A 13,573-nucleotide genomic window follows, 5' to 3' on the forward strand; every position below is an offset into this window, starting at 1 on the left:
TTACTGCAGCCCACCAAGGTACATTCTACGCTCTCCTTTCAAAGAAATGAAACAGTTATAGAGACAGGCTCTCAGTGGACCTCCCTGCTTTCATTCTTGCCCTTCATCCTTAGGTTTTTTTCTCAAAGCACTTTATGTTATGTCCCTGCTCATATTCTTCAAATGTTTATTTCTCACAAATATAATGTAATCCTTGTGTCTTTTGATGTCTCCCAAGGCCATTCATGACTTGACCTCTGGCTATATCTGTGTCCCCTTCTATCACTGCCTCCAACACTCATTTCCAAAGAAGCTACTCCAATCACTATTCCTAGTGCATGGCAAGCACTCTCTGACTCGTGGACATTGAAATTGCTTTTCCCTTTGTAGCTGAATGGAAGGCTGTTTCCACAAGAGTCTCATGGCTCATTCCTTCGACACATTCGGATTTCTGCTCAAATACAACATATTAAGAGCATCCTGGTACTGCAATGGTGGAAGTCTGATTTCTGAGATTTAATAGCACTGTGATTTATTCAACTGTATTATTGCTGAGTAAATTGGTATGTTTTCTATTTGTCCCATCTGTTCTTTGCTCTCATTTTCCTCTGTTTTCTCCTTTGTTTGAATTAATCGAATATTTGTGTGATTCCATTTTATTTCTTTTGTTGGTTTGTTAATTATAACTCTTAATTTGTTATTTTAGTGGTCCCTTTAGAAACTTTAATTTACATTTTTAACATATCAGTCTATCTTCAAGTAATATTGTCCCACTTTTTTCAGACTGTATTTTGTTTATTGTTGGTATACATTTTATTTGTACATGCCATACATTCCACATAACATTATTATTTTTGTTTAAATGATTGATTACCAATTAGCTTCTTTCTGTGTACTGCTCTCTCCATGAATATTCTGTTCCATGAGCACTCACCACTTTGTTTTCCCTGGATTCACTGAACTCAGAGAATCTCTATTTCCCCTCTTTGTGCAGTGACCTAGAAAATTTCTCAAGACAGTAAACTGAGTCCACTGTAAGGCTCAGCTACTTTTTGTGTGACCTCTTAGGCATAACTGTCCTTTCTTGCCTAATGTCCAGTGTCTTAAGAACCATTATTTCAAGCACTTTGATTGTTGTTGTTTTAGGTGAAGAGGTAAGTTTTCTCTGATACTTCACCTTGGCTGGAAGTGGAACAGACTTTCAGAAGAAGAGAACCAAATAGAATGAAATAATTTAGAAATCACATATTATTCCTGATTTTTCCATTTGCTCTGTAAACTTACCATTTTTTTTTCTTTTCAGGAGTTCAGTTGTCCAACTTAAAAAAATGGAGAAAATACAACTTGTCTCAGATGGTTGGTGTGAGGACTAACCAAAGTGGTGGTAAGAATCCAAAACAGTGCACCCGAAGGGCTGCTCCTGTTCTCATTGTGGCACATTGGACAGTGGCTTTGTTGAGCTATGCCCATGGAAAGCAGCCCTCTCCATCCGTGGCCCAGCCTAGGCAGAACTCCTTAGGCGGTTCTTGTGGAATCAGTTACTTGAATTTGAGAGCAGGAATTCAAATCTTTTTCTGCTCAATATTATTCTGTGAGAAACAATTTATCTTTGTCCCATTCCATTTCTATTTTTCTGGATATTGACTCTGATGGCTAACCATTTTCTCTTTATCTTTCAAACAAAACTGTCACCAATTGGCTAAGCATGCCTTCCCTCTAAAGTGTAACTCTCCATCTTGAAGTACTACTTTACAATAAACACTTAAACATCTCAATTTTCTCACATATTCTGATAAAAAGGCAAAAACAATGAGAGCATTTATAGTTTCTAAAAAAAATCAAATCCAGAAAAAAAGACCACTCATTATGTGTCAAGGGCATGAACAACATATCACTTCACATCCAGAAAATACAGCCAGAGAATTTCACATGTGACATCAGAGCTAATATAGAAGCATCTTTTGGCATCAGGCAACTTAAATAATGACTTGCTTTGTATGAGCCAACATGATTTCTACATGGTATTAATATCAGACTGACGTTGCAAGGGTCTTCAACAGCCAGCTAGAGTAGTCACATAAAAAGAGAAGGAAGAGACTTCAGAAGGAAGCTGACACAGGGCCTGGCATTGATCATCAGAATCGCTGCTTGGAGCTTCCTTTAAGATCAAGTTAAAACACCACTTGCTGGATAAATGCTTCCTTTCATAGTGGGAAACTTAACATAAAATAAATAACTGTTATTTTATAGGAACTTATGATGAAATAACAGAGGATATTTTAAAGGTGGGGGTAAATGATGCAAATGGAGGTATAATAATAACAATCATGGATTCCATTATAATCATTCTAATACCTAACATTTATATATTCTTTTCAACTGTGTGATGAATTATATATACCAAAGGCAATAACATTTTTATATATTATAAATATGTTCCATGAATATTTGAATTCTTGTTATGAACTTCAAGTTTGGATAATGTTATCCTGAACTGACATTATAGATACCAAGACTGAGAGTTTTCAAGCAACTTGCTTAGTAGGCACTATTGCTGTTAGGTGCATGGCTTGAAATTTTATTATGTATGTTGGATGATTCAAAGCCAGTGCTCTTTACGGAAGTTGTCTTCCACTCAATTTAGTTATCACAAAAACCCTGTGCAGCAGATAGATTTCTCTGTTTTACAAACACGAACCCAAATCCAGTGTGTTTAAGTATTATTCCTAACACACTTACCACCTGACAGGATGGTGTTCAAGTCCAGATATTTCATTCTCTGTTGCGCGTGGGTCACCGGCCAGCAGTGACCACAGAATGCTGTGGATGGCTCGACGATAAACACGCGAGAAAAAACACCACATGCACAGAGACAAACTAGTTTCTGTGGGGAAGTAGGGACAGAATGGCCACCCCCCCTAGTGGGGAGCACGCTGATTTACCATCCATACCTGCTTTTATTAGGCTCATTTTGCATAATAATTCAGGCAAAGTACAGTACTCATTAGGGGAAGTAAGGAACTATAGAAAACAAAGAACTCTGCCAGTCTATTGAGTTGGGGGGTCAAAGAGCTGTAAGACTGAGGAACAAACTAACTTCCTCCTAAGACCCTTCTCATTCAACTGAGAGCATTCTAAACAAAGAAGGTTTCACAGTAATTTACATGTTCTTTCTTAGGCCTGATCACCCTGGGGAATCCGCACTTCTCAGTACCGAGCTGCACCACCCTGTCATTGTTTTAGGCTTAGGTGGAGCAAGGGAACTAGGTAACCAAAAGATAAGGAGATTTTCTCCCAGACGCTGAGAACTCAGGCTATGTCAAAACCGAGGAGTGAGGGTCCATCACCCCCTTTTGCTGCAGCCCCCCAAGTCCTTCTTTTGGGGGGGCCTCCCAAAGTGATCATGCCTGGCTTAGGTCATTCCCCCCGTGGGGAATCTTACCCGTCTTTGGCTAACCGACCAAGCTTTTGGGGGTTCAGTCATGAATAAAGCAGCAGAAGCAGCATTCCTGCCAGGAAGATAAGCTTTTGTCTCCTTGCTGGCTCACGGTTCCAAGGGCGTTCCCTTAGCCTTAGCTAGGCGGGGGTTTCAGCCTCTGGTACCAGCCAGGGCGGTTCCCAACAATTCTCCTTCAACACACTTTCCTATTTCTCTCCATACCCCCCATCCTCCCTACCTGCCAACCTGTCTGCATTGATCCAAAGTCTCCACTTGAGAGGCAGACATGAGGAGTGAGTCAAATAAAAAGACGGTTCTTGGGAGAAAGGATATGCAGGCAAAAGAGAACACTTAATGTGTTTGGAAACTAAAACTACTGTGAGAAGTCTGGATCTCAAGATCCAGCCAATCCTGGCTACACAGACTGACTACGTCATCATTTTTGTACGTGGAAGAGGAGGCATGTGTGATTTTTTCAGGTGATTTTAAGGTCAGTCAGGTTTGAGAGCACTGCAATAGACACTAAGGGGAGGGCAGTGAACAGAAGAAAAGTAATATGAGAATAGCCATCAGCATATCCTGATTTTATAAAGACCTGTAAGCCATGTAGACGAGTTGGGCTGTATCTGAAGGGCACTGGGAACCACTGAGGAGTTTTAAGCAGAGAAGTAGCTGAATCCTATTTCCATTTGAAGATGTTATGTGGAGAACTTGTTGATCAGAAGGTAGTGACACCACTAAGACCATTGCAAAGAAGATGATGTCCGTCGGGTGTGTGTGTGTGTGTGTGTGTGTGTGTGTGTGTGTGTGTGTGTAGAGATGGAAGTAGAAAGAATTGAGAAATGTTAGATATTAAAATCATAAAGACTTGGAGAATGATATTTTTGTGAAAGCTGCAGCAGGAAAAAGAGTAAAGGACAATGCTTCACATTTTGGTTTTGCTCTTCACTGACATAAGGTAATATAGATAAGGGAGCAGGTTTGGTTAAAAATGGTTTCACTTTGAGGATTTGAGTCAGAAGTCCTTCCAGGGTATGAAGGTAGAATTGTCTGGGAAGTGCCAAGTACACAAAGCCCAGGAAGAGAAAGTCTGGGCCAGGATCTGTGGAGTTCAAAGCTCTTTTTTTTTCTTTTTAAAAAATATTTATTTTTTTGAAGATTTTATTTATTTATTTTTAGAGAGGGAAGGGAGGGAGAAAGAGACAGAGAGAAACATCAATGTGTGGTTGCTGGGGTTCATGGCCTGCAACCCAGGCATGTACCCTGACTGGGAATTGAACCTGTAACACTAAAGCTTTTTCCAATATGGAGCAACAGAAGCCACGTGTTTTCTGTTGTCATTGGTGATGGTGGTGATGGTTGGGTGGATGCTCGGTTGCTTGGTTGCTTGTTTGATTGTTTTTAAAATTTGGCTTTTGTTTTGTTGGCTTTCTTTATTTTTTTATATTTACTTATTTGGCAGTTATTGTTGACAAAAATTTAAAAAGAGAACAAATTTTCTTTACAAAATATACTACTTGTAATTTGCTTTTTTGTTATTTTTGCTTTTTTTTTCTGAGGGGGAAAGTAAGTCAAACTTACATATAGGTTTAATTAAGTTTTGAAATCATGATGTTTAGGATGCAGATGCAAAAAAATACGTTTTTTGGGGGGTGGCAGGAAAAGTGTCTGGGTCAGACTGGACATCTACATTCAATCTGGTCATCAGGGAAGGTAAGTCATCATGAAAGGTCATCATGAAAGAATACATTTCAAAAATTAATTTTTTTCTCTAGGGAAATGTTTCCAAGTAGAAGGGTTAATACTACTTTTTGCCACAAAACCAATGTTCGCTTTCTACACCATGGCTACCATTAGACATTTTGCAAAAGATGTACATTTGTAAAAAGATTAGATATTTTGCATACATTGGTTTCTGTGCCTGTGACCTTGGGGCTAGCATGTAACCGTTCCTGCTGAGGTTTACCAAAGTGCTCGGAAAATGCTTGAACAATATTTGAGTAGTTGTGATGATGTGGGCTATTGAAGAATTCTACTTTGACAAACATTTAGCAAAGTGGAAGTAAAACATTTTGAGTATTTTGAAGAGATCTTAATCACGTCAGATACTCTCATTTTACATACGGGGGAAATTGAATCTAATGAAAGAAAGTAATATGCCTGAAGGTGCAGAGATGGAATCAAAGCAGGGTCTGTCTGGACCCAGGGCTCTCCATTACAAAGTTCCAGAATTGGGAAGCATGGGTCCAAAGCCCCAGCATAACTGGGGGTAAAGAATAGTATACTATCGGATTAAGTTGGCCTCAAGTGGGCCAGATGATGGGGAAGGGAGCACAGTTAACCACCGCTGCCCGAGTTAAACTATGGAGGGTGCCCGCTCCCACTGACACGAGTTTTTTCTTCACCCTACAAATTATAAAGACCTCACACATTATTATATTAGTTAATATAAGTAGATGTTACATGTGAATTTGAAAATAGAAAAGATAGATGACATCAGAGAGTGATCTTAGCCACTTGCGTGGTAAAACAAAGGCAGGAGCTGGAAGCAAGAAAGTCAGGGTGGGCCTGCCTGTCCATTTCAGACTGAAACGTTGAACTTTTTAAACTGGTGAACCTCTTGGATTTCCTGAGAGTGGAAATGGTGCTAAAAGGGGAATACAGACCTTCAGATGGAAAGAAAATGCATGATTCCAGCACATTTGTTTAGTTTTTCTGCAACTCAGATAAAGCAAAAAGCTCATTAATTTAGAATTGGTGATAATTTGTACAGGGCCTATTCTTAAGTTTACCTTTGCTTTATCTGGCTAAAAGGATTTGAAAAGCAAATTAATAGTGTAAACAGGATGGTAGGCAGCAATATTTAACCTCTTTAAGTGGGCAAACTTTCTCCAAATGTCTTTAAAATACAATTTATACATACAGAGATGACATGCTAGTTACAGATTATTCTTATCTATTTATTATAGCAAGTCCTTGATGGTTTCTACCTGGGAGACCTAGCTTAGTTTGACCCAATATATGTGTTTCTGAAAGAAGTAAATTTGCACTTATTTTATAATCATCACACTTTTAAAATATTGATACTAACTTAGACAGGCCCTTGGTGCCATAATTAATTCCACTTAGCACCATATGACTTTATTTTTATCCAGAAAGAAACATGGGGCATATGGAGTAGGAAAAAAAAAGAGTGCATATGAAACTAGAAGTCTTGGGTTCAAGGCCCTGTTCGCGTGTTTACTAATATGGTACCTTGCACATATTTAGATGAAGTGGGGAATTAACCTCCTCTCTAGAGCTGTCTCAAATGGGGATAAAGAAAATGGTGCTGTAGAATTCATGGAGATAAACTTGGCTAACAAACATGAAAGTGCATTATGTACTACAAGGCAGTATCAAACTTCAAAGTAATTATGTTATTGTTTTTAACATTATTAAAGAGTCAGTCAAAACTGAAGGAAAAAGAAAAGGCCATCTTTTATAAACCAACTCATTATTTTTTTCCCCAGAAATGCCATTGCTTGGCACTTTATTGGTAACAGACTCGTGATTGGAACTGCACTTTTCTTGGAGGGGTAGCTGCAGTTCACTACTACTAACCATTGTACCCTCTGCTGAAAATCTCCTAAAGTAAGAAGTCCAGGTGCTTTGGCCTTCCTCCTACTCCACTACCTAGGTTCTGCTCCTGTGGAAAAGTTGGCTGACTCAGTTGTATGTGTGCTTTGACATACTTGTACACGAGCACCCTAAAATGACTTGTGAACTTTTCCTTATACTACTCTACTCCAACCAAGAATATAGACCGTTCAACTTCTGCCTTATGTCTTAGTCATCTCTGTGTCCAGAGGGATTGACACATGTCATTCAATATAGTCTTGATAAACAAATAATAAATGAGGAAGATGAGGGCATATATAAGATGAAGGGGAGAGAATTTTTTTGTATTGGACACATGATCATAGTACTAGTAGCTCCTCATGCCCAATCCTTACAGCATATGAAGCTGCCATTTCTACCATGGGTACCACTGATCACAATTCAGAATGGATACCATACCTAAGGGCAGACAAATCCATAGGTTAGCTAGACAGCAAGGCTGTGTCATGGGACACAATCTTCCATGGAAAGGACTAGAAGTGGCCATTCAATCCAAAGCCAGTTGAATCAGACATTATCACCACGAACATCCAATTCCACCTTTCCCTTGATAACACAATCTGTTGTTTGTACAGGGTGGTATCAATCATTCAGGAAAGTTGACTCTCCCCTGCTGAGAAGTAAAACCTAAGCCAATCACAGTAATCTCCTTCCCTTTGCCAGCACTGGGTTTAGGCATAGCATGTGTCATAATTCCAGTTAATGAAATGTGAGGTTGATGTGGTGTAATCTCTTGGTGAACTTCTGGAAAAAGTTTCTCCATTCTTAAAAATAAAACTTTGTGTCTTCTTACACAGGATCTTGCCATGTTTGGACCAGATGCTTAGGTTGGCTGCAACAATCACCATGAGGGGAAACTAGCTTAGAACAAACCCAATATACTGAGGGTAGCAACACAGGCTGATGAGAAGAGCCCAGACCCTTGGGCCATCCATGAAATACTGAATTACATGACTCAGGAGAAGCGCTGCATCAGACTTCTTATTAGTAGATGATAGATGTTCCTTATTGTTTAAGCCTTTCCATTACCATTTAATGGTACCAGTTAATACCATTCAATAATGGAAGAATTTTTCCTGACAGGGAGTTCACTCCACATGTAGATACATCAAGCAGAGACTGAGTTCATACTGTCTAGAGACACTGTAGAGAGAAGAGGGACATCAAACAGGTGAACTCCTTGTTTGTTTGGTTTGGTTTGGTTGTATTCTTATTAAACAAAAATACTTAGATTCACTGAGTGTGAGCTCTCTGAAGGAAAGAGAGAAATGGAGGGAGTATTGGGTCTATAAAATACCTTGGTTTTTCATGACTTCTTTTTTCCATTTTTTGTATACCTCTACTGCTTTCCTTGAGACAAACTGAATCACATTTGGCTTCCTCTGAGGTAGAAGTTAAATTGATTCCTGAATCCCTAGAGTTATCTCCAAACAGATAGATCAGTAGTTATTAACTAGGACCAATCCCTCCTCCCCCAGCCAGGGCACAACTAGCAATGTCTGGAGACATTTTTAGCTATCATAACTTAGGGAGTTGCTACTGGCACCTAGTGAGTAGAAGCCAGGCATGCTGCTAAATATGCTATGGTGGACAGAACAGCCCCTGCTAACAAAGAATTATCTAGCCAAAAATATCAACACTGTCAAAGTAGAGAAGCCATGACCTAAAAGGGCTCCTTCCATAGCAGATAAACCTCCTTTTGTTAGAGGAGACAAAAAATGCTTCAGACAATGGCCAGAGGGATGGAGGGGTGCTGAGTGGAGGTGGGAAAAAGGGAGTATGTGTAATAGCATCAACAATACAGATAAACTTAATAAAAATTTTAAAAAATTATAAGTGCTGTGGTTTTGAAACACTTCCATTGAGCCCTTCATATTTTCCATTAGTAGCAAAGTTCAGGTAATAATCATATGCTCTTGTATATAATACTTGGTTTCCAAGTCTTGAAATACTTGAAAGTGGAATAGCCCTTATGTGAAGATGAACCAACAGTGCAGTAAACAATACTGAGGGAGACGTACATCAGATTCTCAGAGGTGCTTCATTAATGGCTTGCTGTGCTTTGAGGCAAAGTCATCTGCAATGCATAGGAAGCTCCCCAAATATGAGTACATGTTCTGATCTATGAGTAGATGCTTCATTAACCTACTTTGGAAATTCCTGAGTCACATCCTTGGCTTTGTTGCTGCAATGGACATCTGTTGTTTTTGTTTCTCTAGTATCCCATCTCTCTCCTCTTGGGAACAGCATTCAATTTTCCTCTGGGAAAATACTTCTCCCTACAGGATATTTCCTCTAAAGTCTTGACGGAACTATCAGTCAAGGGTTCTTCTACTTCCTTGCCATGTACTGGCAAGTGTATTAAGCTAGGCTAGTCAGTCTTCATCTCCTTGGGATTTAAATCTCATTTGAAACTGATTCATACCAAATTGTGATGGTGTCCTAAAGAGAATGCCTATAGCTCCCTCTGCCTAGAGCCCCACTCATTTGTTGTTTCTGAGCAAATGGTTCAACTGACCTCTCAGTTCTCTAAGTTGCCCTCACATACTTTCATCTGCCACTCCCGCATGCCCTCAGGACTAGTTTCAATATCTTTTACTAAAAAAAATCCTCAACTTTTACAATCACAGAATCAGGTACCAGGTTGGGAGTCAAGACATTTGGGCCCTTATTCTATCTTTGCTCTTAATTAACCATATGGTCCTGAGAAGAATACCTTTTTGCTCTGGGCCTGTCTCTTCATCCATAAAAATAGAAATGGTGGGCTAGGTCATTTCTAAAAGCCCTTCTAGCTCTAAGGTCCTCAATTTCTAGTAAATATTGAACCTTGTGACCAGACAAGGCAAATGGAACTTTCAAGATAGCCAGGAGGTGGTGCTCCAGTACCATGATGATACAACGACTCCCAGTGTCCAAGCAGTACTACCCCTGTTGGGGATAACAGCTTCCAAGAATCCTGGAGGGTCATTTCCACACTGTCTGGTTGCTTTGGCACATTTTTCTTCTCTATTGCTAAACACAACTCTGTGTGTGGCTAATGTGGGAAGTCATTGCTGGGTCTCTGTTGGAATAGATAAGACTTCTTTCTCAAATATTTTCCTATTGGACAGTAGAAGTAACTTTTTTCTCAACGTTTGGTAAGACACAGTGGTGGTGGGTGGAGGTGGGTGGTAGAACTATTCATGTGGCAGATACATCAGAGTGAGACACGTAGCTCCAAATGCCACAGAGGAAAAAACAAGTATGGACCTTGCATCTGGTATCAGCTCTGCCATGTTTTTGCTGTGCAACATTGGGAAAATGTTCCTGCATTTTCCTTCAGTTACCTCCTCTGTAAACAATTACATCAGATGAGATCAGTGGTTTCCCAAATTTATATTTTGTCAGATAAAAACAGTGGAAAAATATTTCCTTAAATAAAGTCATACATGAAATCCTCATATATAAATACTTCTCACAACTCTTTACAAGTGGGAGACATGTAATTCAAACAAGCTTACAAGTAAAACAGGGGGGAAATAAAATACGTCAGACATGGCTGGTTCAGAGATCAAAAGCTGTCATCACAGATCCATCTTTCCACTGCCCGCGTGCCTGTATCTAGTTAGCGTCATTCTTAGGCAGACCCTCAATGTGTGATAGCAAGATGGATCTAGGAGAGCAGAGAGGAAGCGAGAGCAATTCTCTCTCCCACCCCTACTCCACATGCTTTATACTCTAAGAAAGACCAGTGAAATAGTCTACCTCTGCTGTTAAAGAGATGAGGCTGCATGCTTGCCAGCTGTATCAGAGTAACGTGCACTGGTAAAGGGAACATACCACATGAAATGAGAAAAGAAAGGACAGAAGGATGAAAGGTAAGAAGGAATGGCAGAAAGGAGAGGTGTCCAATACTAAAAATAATAAATAAAACTGGAATTACTTTCATGGGAAGAGAAAAAAAGACTCATCCTCCTACCAGGTGGTCTCTCTAAACCTGTGTTCATAGAACACATAAGTTATGATTCTCCAAAATGATTTGTAACCATTCAAACCATGCCCTTTCTTCATAAATGGTAGGAAACCCAGAGATAATCCTATTATTTAAATGATACAATTGTGGGACAGATAACTACATAAACCAGTTGTCAAAGGATTGGTACAAAATGTTGTATCTGTAAGAATACAATGAAATAACCTTGTCCAACTCAATCATTTTCCATTTGAAGAGGCTGAGATCCAGAGACAGGAATCTGTCTCCCCAACATTGTGTGAGGATTTAGTCCCAAAGCAAGAACTAGAAGCCCAGATTGCTGCTTCCAAACCCATTATTCAAGTGTGGCCCAAAAGGTTGGACACCCCTGCTTATTTCTTCTAATTGGTGCATCAGTGAATGTTGTGACTAGTGATATCTTTTTCCTAACACAATTCTGATCATGTCACTTCCATCCTCAATGATTTTCATGGTTCCCTATCTTTACAGAATGATACAAACACTTTAGCATGACAACCGAGAGGCTAGCTGACTTGTCCAGCTTCATCCTTACCACTTCTTGCTTTTCCCTTTATCTGGTTTTTCCTGGCATCTCTCATACACTGTGGTATTTCTAGCTTCTAGTCTTTGCTCTGACAATCCCTCTGTCTAGACTACTATGCCTCTCCCTCTCTTTTATCTCATAAACTCTTTCTCCTTCTCCAAGGCTCAGTTCATCTGTTACTCCCTTACAGCCTCCTGTGACACAGCCTCTTCCTACAAACTATTTGAGATATTGCCCTTTGTTTTTCTCATGACAGATCATCCTTATTTCTATGGTTACTCTTAATAAATTGAGTATTCTTTTTATAGATTTAGCATTGTGTATGCCATTTTGAGTAAATAAATTATATTGATGTTAGGCTTTGTGAGAGAGGAGTTACAGACAAAAATACTTTTCCAGGTCCTCTGAAAATACATCAGAACAGGTATCACAGGTAGAATGGTTCTCTTTCTTGAAAGCCTGGAGAAAACTTCAGACACCTCCTCTACAGCATGATGTGGCCACTACAATTTAACTGAAGTTGGTAATGAAGTGGAAATTTTATTTACCACCCCCATCTGTATCTAAAACAAAAGGTAAAATATGAGGTCTGTCTGGAAAAAGTCCAGCCTTTGTTAATATAACAAGAACGGTTTGCATGATATCAGTGTAACCTGGCAGCCAAGGAGAGTAGACTGGAATGCACATGCATGAACAATGGTGACTTCACTGTGCCAGTCAGTGGGGGCACTAGATGTCATTGAGTGAGCATGTGTACTGTGTGGCCAACGCATTCAAAATGACCAAGCCAGTAGAGCAACAAATCTGCATCAAATTTTGTGTTAGGCTTGAACATTCCTCCATGGAAACTATCTGGATAATATAGAAAGATGCAGCTATGGGCAAATGGTAATTGGCAGCTTCATTACAGCAATGGACTGCTTATGCATCACATCTCATGCACACACCTGGTGTAGAGCTTTTTGGCAAAACATCAAATCACCCAGGTGATTCAGCCCCCCTACAGCCCAGATTTAGCACCCTGTGGCTTTTGGCTTTTCCCAAAATTAAAATTACCTTTGAAAGGGAAGATATTTCAGACCATTGATTAGATTCAGGAAAATTTGATGGGGCGGCTGATGGCAACTGGGAGAACTATGTGAGGTTCCAAGGCATGTACTTTGAAGGGGACTGAGAAATCATCATCCTATGTACAATGTTTCCTGTGTCTTGTATTCTTCAATGAATGTTTATTTTTCATATTAAAAGGCTGGATATCTTCCGGACAGAACTCAATGTATATTTTTTTAAGTGTCGTATCTATTTGATCCTGAAATCACTGAAGATCTTGAGGCTGCTTCTCGACTCAACAGCAAAGAACACTATAGTTTGATAGTGATGTCTGCCAAATATTTTCTACCTCTGCATAATTTATCTTTTGCTGACTGTACCTCAGTGCAATGGTTCTCTTTCTTTTAATACCACTCCCTCATTTGAGGACTAATTTTCACAAGTCTGACACACTACAACCATACCACAGTGACAGCTCACTATTGTCCATATTTGGATAAGTAAAGCAGGCTGCAATTTTCATGCAATTGCTGCCTCTAACTATAACAGCACTCATCTCTCTCTCTGAAGAAAGAAAAGGTAGCCCTAGATCCTGACTGCAACCTAAACCTTCACCTTATCGGGATTTCTCTGCTCAGTATTTTAATTATGTAAGATTTCTCTTACCCCAAGTGTATATGGTTCTCAAGGATAAAGGAAGAGTCATTTCCATCTTTGCATCCAAACTTTCTTTTTATATAAGATGATCTCAAACAATTTCACATGTTCCTGTCCTTGAATTTGTACCTTACAAACATTAGTTCATCTTATTTTTATTGCAATTCTATAAAGTAGGTATAACTATTCTCACTTCCAGGAAAATAATGTTGGGATCAGAGGAAGTAACTGATTTACTCAAAATCAAACAGTTTATAAATCCCAGAGGTGG

Source organism: Phyllostomus hastatus, unplaced genomic scaffold (assembly GCF_019186645.2).
Source record: "Phyllostomus hastatus isolate PE091 unplaced genomic scaffold, TTU_PhHast_1.1 phas_contig_34, whole genome shotgun sequence".
NCBI classification, from domain to species: Eukaryota; Metazoa; Chordata; class Mammalia; order Chiroptera; family Phyllostomidae; genus Phyllostomus; species Phyllostomus hastatus.